We start from the raw sequence: 10323 nt of genomic DNA, 5'->3' as shown, positions 1-10323 counted from the left end.
ATGCAATCTGTCAAATGTTATTATGGATAATTAATTAATTAGATGGACGGTTAAGATCACTTTGTGTGTACTCAGAACAATTGATTCTATTGATAATTGGTATATTATTATACTGAATTGTCTGAATGAGTCTGGACTGTGCTCTGAGGTTCCTTTAGATAACATTATTGTTGGCGTGTTATATTTCATATTAATAAATAATGACATCCCATGCGTTTTTGTTAACGTTAATTATGGTTGATGTATTATTTCGCGCCGTTATTGTATGCTAGTCTCATGACTGTGACACTTGCGTTCTAATTAAATATTAATGTGAATAAATATGCGAGTTTTGACGGTGGATAGCGTATAGAAATATACACTCTATACCACTGACTAATAACTTGCAATTGCATAATAGTTGATAAGCATTAATCAGTAACAATAGCAGGGCTTTTCTCGCACACGCCCCTTTATGCGTATGTGCATAGGAAAGAGTTGTACTCCTGTTGAATAAGTTGTACGTAATCGTTAAACTTAGGATGAATTATTCTTACATGTATAACTCGTAATTAGATGAAATTGATATATATTTGCAGCTATATTGAATAGCTGCATCACCCTTCAGGTGCTGATGTTATATAAATAGATCTACCGGTTGATAGTTTTATGATTAAAACAGTAGCAGGGAATAATTTAGATGTGCTGTCATATCTTAAATAAGTTAGTTCAACTGAATAACAGTTTCGTCTTATTATACTCTATGTTAGGAAGTAAAGAGGATTTAAGAAAGAAGATAGATCCTAATTATTAGAGGCTAATTATTATAAAACATGATAATTATGATGGTCCTTGAATAACTCTAAGGAAACTGATATACGACTAGTTAGTTCCTATTTGATTTGAAAAGAACACAAGTACACAATATATAGGAGGTAAATAGTACATTACTTAAATTAGCATAGTGTTATTCTAAGAATTAACAAACTATTGTGCTATAAAGGCAATTATAAATTTATATAACTTACAACAACATTTTGGTAACAGGAGGAAAGTAAGCTCCTCCTGTATGACCTACATACTTATGCCCTCTTTAGTAGCTTATTTATAATAGATGTTTTTAATTAATTATTTAATGATAATAATTTAATCTTTGATTGGACAATATAACTGCTAATGAGCGCGACATTAATTCATTGACGCACCTCAGATCTATTAGATCCTTGTAACAAAGAATTAAGCATTATTGAACTGCGGTCGGATTTTTCTGATAATAGTAATGAAGCATATATTTTATTTTTAATGCTGATTGTATGAATTATAGAATAGCAGTACAATGAACACACAACACTATCAAATAAATAAACAAATAGACAACAACTAATTATTCATGAATTAAGTGCTGCGTGGATACAAACTTTTGTATTACTACACTTCTAAAGTAATAATGCTAACCCGGATACAACGGTTTTGTAAAATATTATTTGTTAATTAACTTTTGCAATCCAAACATAATGTTGAACATAATATTGAACACAATATTACTTAATAATAACATTAACTAATAGGAATTATAAATAGTATTAATTAAACAGATGTTACTTGAATATTATAGTATGGTAGATTGCTGCTTTTTCGGTTTTCATAATATAATTCATGAAGGCGCATATACATTTGCCTTGAACAGTTGTATCTATCAACTTACCGGACAATAATACTTAAAATAGAATCGCGTGTGAATAAATATTGATATTGATGTTATTAATATATAATTATAGTAATTAAGTGCGGAGATTGAATCTTTACGATATAAAATCACATGGACACTTCATATAGTGTTAAATATTATGTAATTATAGTAATTAAGCGCAGAGATTGAATCTTTAAAATATAAATCACATTGACACTTCGTATGGTGTTAAATATTGTGTAGATAATGTTTGTTTTGCTGTCCCATTGCATGAGCGCTTTGATGTAATTCTCTGCAATTCATTTTGTCAAGGCTGATGTACTGCGAGCAGGTGCACAGAATCTGTTGAGTGTATTGCCTCAGGAGTATAATACCTAAAAATAGAAAGCGACGTTACTTGAAGGCATTATGAATGCGTATTCGGGTAGTGAATTAGCTCAGTAATCGAATTATATAATGACAAGAATGACATTAGTAAATGAACTTGATTGCGCTATTGATTTTTGTGTGGATACATTCTGCTTTTCCACTCATTGATAGCTACACATTCGTGAATAAAGTGCTGAGTGAAATTAATTTCTGTATCGTAAAATTGCTATGCTAATACGGTTTATCTTGATACAATTATTGCAAATAGTATTGTGGAGTATAATATTGCAGTATTGACATGGTAATTTGTATATAATACTAAATATACTACTGAACCTGGCACCTTAAATTGATATACAATTATAAGCGACATTAATTAGATGTTATTAATATTATGCTAAAGCAGAATATAATTGTGATTTGTGAGGCGCGGGTACGGCTGTACTGAATAGTTGTATTTACTGTCTCACTGGTATAATGATATTTGGAACCCTGTGCAATTACACATTAACATGAATATACTTTGATAGTAACTGAGTCAGAAATTGAATTTATAAGATTGAATATAATACTATTAAATAGCATTAATTATAATAGTACTAATATAATATTACTGAATAACACACAATCGGTTCGTAAATAGCATTACTCAGACGTTATTTTAATATCGAATTACGTGAATGTTGCTTCTTTCTCTTTTGTTATAATTATAACATTAAAACGGATGTACATCTATGCCTGTAGTTGCATCTGTTGCACTCCTGGTATAGTCATGTTTATGTTTAATTTGGAACTTTCTATGGATGCATAAATATATATTTATATGAATATATGCTTATCGCAGTTGAGTATAGAACCTGAATTTATGAAGATATAAATTATAAATAGATATAGCATGAAATGTACCACGTAATCGGTATATGGTTGCCACTGTTCCATTGAATGATTGCGACAGATGTAAGACAGGTGAATTACCGTGACATCCTTCTGTCACGGCAGATGAGCTGCGAGCAGTTGCTCTGTATTACTGAGAGTATAACCCCACGGATATAATATCTAAAAATTGAAAGTATTCTTACTTAAGAAACATCTATGAGTATGTTTATTATATTAAAACAGTCTAGCGACTTAACTATATAATTATACGGATATTATAAGTAAATGAATCTAATGCATTGTTAATTTGTATGGATTCATTTTGCTTACCTCTTTTATTGATAATTACATATGCAGATTGGATGATCTCGATCTTATATATGCAAGTACGAGATATATCGTATACGCTGTGGTAGTAGCTCAATTCTTAATATAATAACGGAAGTCTTCTTAGCCTATAAACAGGGAACGACAATCTGATAAAATGTATTACATAGTTTCTGTCTATTAATTGAAATGGTGTTAGCATGTTCCTTTTCTGGTACAAGTATAGGTTATGAATACATTAGTACCTATTTGATACATTATTCGATACATTAATACCTGTGATACGATCTAAGAATAATAATATGCTCTTCCTTGTGAATATTGAGCGGATTTACCCACAGTAATTAATGTAAAGACATCGGATCGTTCAACCTCAATTACACGTGTGTTGGACGTTGCCGTCTTTATTGTCACCTGGTATGCTTGTTAAACTGCATCTGTAAAAGGGTAAACAATTATTAATTTCCCTCTGGACTGCTGTTGTCTAAATATAAGTAAAAATATAAGCGATTCTTAAACACGCGGTGTGTATATTGTGACAGCTGGCCAGATACTATGCAGAGTATAGATGAGCGACTTAGGAAATATTACTAGATGAAAAGCTTGGGCTCCTATACACATGTAAGGTGTCCAAGTTAATTCGGTCAAGCCGAACAGAATGTAATTATTGCCTGAACATTGTCTAAATTACTTGACAATGGATGATAATTAGTTAATAATATAATTTTTAGCTAATAATTTATCTATTCATTAATATAATATTAATTTTTATTAGTAATAGCATGTAGTCACACTTTCATATTATTCTTATACATTGTTACAAATGTTTATGCATTGTTATGAGTTCTAATTGTTGTTAATTACAGAATATTTGTTTTTGATAATTTCCGTCAGAAGCAAGCGTGACTCGCGTGCGTGAGTCATCCTGTAGTGATTACTAATCGCTATAGAGCCGTAAACTGAAGACCGGAAATGCGTTTTTCATTCGCTGCGCAGTTGATGTATATTTATGACAGGGGATGCGCGTCAAGTGTAATAGTATCTACTTGACCTCCCCCCTGGGATAGTAAGATTAATTTTTAGTTCTGGCTGCGCAGTAATTTTTATAAGTTAGTATCGCATGCGCATTGCGAGAATTGGTTTATCCTCGATCCAATAAACTCTCCCATCGAGAAATAACTTATTTTGTTCTATTCTATAGTAGAAAGTATAGGTAAACCGAGCTTTGTCCGCATTTATTATTAATTGTTATACTGATATATAGCTATTATAAGATAGTCTAAGTTAAATAGTTCTATGTTACTAAATTATACAAATTTTCAAATACCTTTAGGAAATAACTATTCTAGTTTACTAGGCTTAGGTAATTGCTACTAATAGAATAAATAATTAAATATAGATTATTATTGCGTTAATTGTTAACTGTTATAAATTTAGTATAACCAACAATGGAGGAGATAATAAATATCTTAGACCTTATGAATAGGCTCGTCAAGGACAACATCTCCTCGGAAGACCTTGTTGCCTGTGCTATCAGGAATTTGTACTCCTTAGAAAAATACGCTGTATCTGGGAATAATGTTTGTTTACGCAACAATATTCGTACGACGATTGCTTATGTAAAGTTGTTGTACGACTATGGCCAGCAGATGGACATGTCACGGAAATATCTGCTGCATCGTATCAAGTTGATGGAAGTGCGAGAACACGATCATAGCTTAGAACTAAGTCTACTTCGTGGTTTGTCTCCACTTACAGAAGAGTCCCCACCTACCAACATTGATGGGACTTTTCGGAGCTGGCGGGATAACTGCTCGCAACCTACGAATAGAGAAAGTGACCAAGAGCTAGAAATTATACTAGATACACGTATGATAAAGGAAATTGATCTTTCCAAGTCCGCACTTCATGACATCAGTAGCAGACTAGTGGACAAAAAGAACACGCTCCTCGAGATCGAGCAAGAGATAGATGACGCTTCTAATAAAATATTGTCCTCATTTGAGTTTGGTGCGTCATCAAATTCGGAGCTCTATACATCTGGTAACTCCTGTAGGGTTGAGCGAACCCTGGGTCAAGTAACACCCAATCGCTCTAGGGATGGGGGCGCTCGAATTACGCCCCCAAAATCTATATACAACATGGAATTCACAAAGGACAAGGAAAACTTACCGTCTCAGGGGGCACTCGGATCTCCCAGAGACCGGCACAGTGGTGAGCCCGACGCCGCTGGGTCGACCGTCCTTGGACGGGAATCATGCGAGGGCACTGTTGGGGTGGTCTCGGCTAGCGCCCCTGCAGAACAAATAGTTACTGCTGAGATTAATCCGTTGGAGATGGTCGCTTGCACCTACGAAACACCGGACGTTAATCAACCTGATGAGGCAGTGGTGCAAAATATCAAGGAAAAGAAAAGAAAGGCCTCCACATCTCCAATCAGCGAGACAGAGGACTCAATAGAAAGGTTTACTCGTCGGCCCAATAAAGCCCGGATAATGGAGTCCGTGGAGTCGCCCAAAAACCTTAGCTCTGACAGTAGAAAATCGTGTTCTAAAACAGACACAGAGACAGAGAATGAGGAAGAACTACCCTCGAATAGGCGCGTCACGAGAGGAAGCCAAAAAAAGATTGAAAAAGTGGCTGACTTCTCTCAGCTTAAAGAATCTAAGTATAAAAAATCCAGAAGGTCCGGTATGGTTAAAGACTATAAAACTAATGAACGATTGGATGAAGCGGATTCTAACGTCTCGAGGGATTCCTCCGCTTTCAGGGAGGAATTCATCGAGTCCGTAGTAGAGAGGCAGAGGAAACTCTCTGGATGTTCGGATGGACGTAGCACCTTGCTTTCACGTGGGTCCGAGGGTTCCCCACATGAATTTTCTGTTAATAGCTCTGATAGTTGCATTGTTAGTAGTGGCTATTCTGCTAATAAAAGTGCCAAGAAGAAGGATGGTAAAAAGAGTGCGGCTGAACGTTCATATAAAGATCAGGGACAGAAATCAAGAAGGAAAATAGCCATTCCGATCGCAGTATCTAAGGAGGAAGCAGAGAGAGAATTGCAATTCTCAAGACAAAATTGGTTAGAAATGGATCCCGCGGCCTTGGGCGCGAGGTGTCTCGATCACCTGAATGAAATTGAAAACCAGAGAAGCCGCTGTAGCAACATCTCTGGACGAGTGGCTGGGCGTATGAAAGACAGCAAACGAATAGCAGCCGAAATCACAAAGGCAATGATTGAAAGGCTCACTTGTGCGGGTGATGCCTTTTCCTTAAAAAATGAAAACTTTGCACTGAGAGAGGAGCTCGAGGAGATTAAACGGAAAGAGCAGTCTCAAAGTAACGAGATAAACAACTTGCGAAAAATGATCACCGAACTACAACGCGAAATTAGGTCGCTTAAGGAAGGATTTGGGCCATTTCCGGCGATGGCACCTAGAGCCTCCTCCTCGTACGGAGGCGTAAAGCCTGTGAAAGCGTCGCCTTTGGAGGTGAAGAAATTGGAAAGAAAAGAGAAGAAGAATTCTGCCTCCCCTGTGAGACTGGAGGTAGTCGAATCCAATATGGAGGTTGAGCCCCTAGTAAGCGATACTCCTGGTTGCTCCAAGGATAGAGAATATATGGACCGTGATATAGAATGGCCGGGCGGAGCTGCGTCGATCCCGTGGACCAAAGAAGAGGATAAACGCAAGAAAGAAAAGATACCTAGCGCTAAAACTAAGTATAGAAGAAATTCAAATATGTACAGCGAAAATAATATATATAGCGATTCTAATATGTACAGTGATCCAAATATGTATAGTGATCCTAATGCGTATAACGATAACGCTAATTTTAGTACTAAGCCTAAACCTAAGACTAATCTTAAGAATTATGATAAAACTAACCCTGCAATGCAATCTACTCCGCGTGTAGGAACATCAGGTTAGTGGAGAACATACAGATAGTGCCCCCTGCCCTGCCCCCCCCTTCCGGTGATCCGGAATGAACAGGGTGGCAGGAAGGGTCGTAGAATGTCTGACAACAGACTGGGTATTAATGCCCGGAGTCGAGTAGTGGATAGGAGAGAAACGGCCAAATCTGGTAAAAGATTCATCAAACCTGCCGTTGTTACAATAACTAGCAAGCCTGATGGTCTTACTTACGCGCAGATCTTAGCTAAAGCTCGCGAAAAGGTATGTCTTAGAGAACTGGGCATACAAACCACAGTTATTCGTAGAGCAATTAGTGGTGCCATTGTTATCGAAGTCCCTGGTCCGCAGGGGAAACAACTGGCTAGTGTCCTTAGATCTCATCTTGCGGAAGTTCTGGGACAAGATGCTAGGGTACAAATCCTGTCACAATGGGAGAACTACGTATACGGGGTATAGATCCTTCGACCACCGAGGAAGAGATCTACCTGGAAATGGGAGTCCCTCAGTGGAGCACACCGTAATGAATTCAAGGTCAGTACCATATCTAATATGCGAGATGGAATGGGGGTTGCCTGGGTAACCTGCCCGCTACAAACCGCGGTAAAAATCGCAGAAAATGGAGTGGTGACGCTTGGTTGGACTCGGGTTAGAGTAGAGCTACTAAAAAAGCGTCCTATACAGTGCCACAAATGCTGGCGCTTTGGACATGTTGCGTCACGGTGTGCCGCAGAAATTGACAGGAAGGGCACTTGCTTCCGCTGTGGTCAGGCGGGACACTTGGCTGGTGCGTGTAACTCCGGAGTGCTGAGATGCCTTATCTGTGCAGAGGATGGCAAAGAGCATAGGCATAGGATCGGCACACAACGCTGCCTCGAAAATCACGGATACCCTAGTGGTGTTGTATCCCTAAAAAAGAGAGTGCCTAGTAAGGCTAGAATAGGATCACAATCGTCCAATCCATGATGCAAAGTGTTAGATTCATACAGATAAATCTCAATCGCAGCTGGGGAGCCTTGGATCTTCTTAGGCAATATATGGTAGAAGCTGACATTGGCCTTGCCATTGTCGCTGAACCCCCCAGCAGGCTTGAAGAGAGCAATACGTATTTCAAAGCTCGAACGATCTTGCTGCTATCCTGTGGAGGCCTGAGGGACTAAACAATCTAAGCTGTAGAGTTCTGAGCGTGGTCATGGGTTTGTTATTGCGCAAATGGGGGATGTTTGCGTGACTTCTTGGCTACGTATCCCCTAATTGTAAATAATGATATTTTTTGTCGTACTTTGGATAACCTAGCAGCAGCATAAGTAGGCTTGCCACCCAACCATTCTTTGTTTGTGGTGATTTTAATGCGCACTCTACATTGGGGTTCCGCTACCTCTAATAGGCGTGGGGAATTAGTTGCAAGATGGTCGGCAATGCTCGATCTACGCCTACTTAATACTGGGACGGCATATACGTGTGTCAGACCGCAGGGTGGATCTATCGTGGATTTGTCATGGTTTCCTCTGGTATTGTCGACCGTGTTGAGGATTGGTCGGTGCTCGAACAGGTCGAAACCCTCTCTGATCATTTGTAATTGTCTTTACCTTTAAAGAACGTATATTTAAAAAAGGTAATGTTTCTGATCATAAAAGATGGAACTTTAGCAAACTAGATGACGAGCTATTCTCTGAGATTGAACTGTTGGCTAATGCGACTCTACCGGATGGTATTGACAATAATCCGAATCAATACGCAGACTGGATTCGTAGTATAATGCGTAGTGCTTGCAACACAGCAGCTCCCTTAGTCAAAAGTAAAAATAAGCGTCGCCAGATGTACTGGTGGACAAATGAAATAGCCGATCTTCGCAGTTCGTCTATTAAAGCGAGAAGATTATGGCATCGTTGTAGGCATGGTACGGATATTGCTAACATCTTAGTCAAGAAAAATAATTATACGGCAGCAAAAAAGGCTCTCAGACTGGCAATTAAAAAGGCTAAGAGCGCTTCATGGGCAGAATTAATATCTTCAATCGAAAAGGACCCATGGGGTCTACCTTAAAGTTAGTTATGAGGAAACTGCGCAAGTCTAGCCCTACTTTATCAGAGACTATTGGTGAAGACAGTCTTAACCAACTCCTGGACTCACTTTTTCCTGGATCCTTGAGTGGAGGAAATAATCCAATCCTTCCTGTAATTCCTCCAGGGTGAGGAGGACGAGGAAACTAATGTAAACTTAGCTCAAATTATAAGACTGGTCAAAAAACGACCGAGTAAAAATGCACCAGGTCCTGATAATTTAAAAGCTGCGGTATGGAAAAAAGTACCTGATATTATACTTAATCATCTAGCAAATCTCTTTACGCTGTGTCTTAAAACTGGAAGTTTTCCTAAACCTTGGAAAAGAGCTATCCTTGTCCTTATTCCAAAGGGCAAAAGTACCATTCGGAAGGTATAAAGGCACGCCCGATCTGCCTTCTCGATGAGATAAGTAAAACTCTAGAAAGGGTAATTTCCGACAGATTAAATAAATGGTTAGAAGAGGATGAAGGTCGCTCACTTTCTCAAATCAGTTTGGTTTTAGAAGAGCTAGATCCACGGTCGATGCCCTCGCTAAAGTACGTGAATTGACTTCGTCGGTTACGAATGATAATGGATACGCGATCGCAGTTGGATTAGATGTGGCTAATGCCTTCAATTCGATTCCTTTTAACGTCATTCTGGCTGCCATGGAGTCCAGGGGATTTCCTCATTATCTGTGCAGGATTGTCTCTGACTACCTCTCCGAACGTTATATCGTTTATAGGAATTCCGCAAACCGGATAGTAGAGCGAAAAGTCCTCGCTGGTGTTCCGCAGGGGTCGGTTCTTGGGCCACTCCTGTGGAACATTGCATTTGATTCGGTTTTGAGGCTAACAGCTGAGGAGGGGTGCCATACCGTTTGTTATGCGGATGACACCTTGATTATCGCCTCCTCACATAGGCTTTTCGGAGCAATCGTTAAGGCCAACCTACAAATTGCGAGAGTAGTTCGGCATATTAACAAGTTGGGACTGTCGGTCGCGGAGACTAAAACCGAGGCAGTCCTCTTTTCTAAAAGAAGACCGATAACGATGCCCATACTGTCGGTGGGTAAATCGCGTATTCAGGTAGGGGATTCTATGAAATACCTGGGCGTAATGATCGATGG

The 10323-nt window shown here is 38.7% G+C and overlaps 1 long non-coding RNA gene across 2 annotated transcripts; it reads right to left on the bottom strand.

The window, feature by feature from the left end:
* Positions 1-851: 851 nt before the first annotated feature.
* On the bottom strand, positions 852-3816 carry LOC105256523. 2 transcript variants are annotated; one of them, XR_002192788.2, is made up of 4 exons: positions 3245-3816; positions 2945-3094; positions 2715-2835; positions 852-2043 (listed from the first exon to the last, which is right to left on the bottom strand). It is a non-coding gene; the product is annotated as an uncharacterized LOC105256523 (long non-coding RNA). The 2 variants fall into 2 exon arrangements; XR_889593.3 differs by lacking the exon at positions 2715-2835.
* Between the last annotated feature and the right edge of the window lie 6507 nt (positions 3817-10323).

This window comes from Camponotus floridanus, unplaced genomic scaffold, assembly GCF_003227725.1.
Source record: "Camponotus floridanus strain SB8 unplaced genomic scaffold, Cflo_v7.5 scaffold456, whole genome shotgun sequence".
In the NCBI taxonomy this organism is placed as follows: Eukaryota; Metazoa; Arthropoda; class Insecta; order Hymenoptera; family Formicidae; genus Camponotus; species Camponotus floridanus.
Note: the sequence above shows the minus strand (reverse complement) of the source record. Positions and strands in the feature narration are given on the sequence as shown.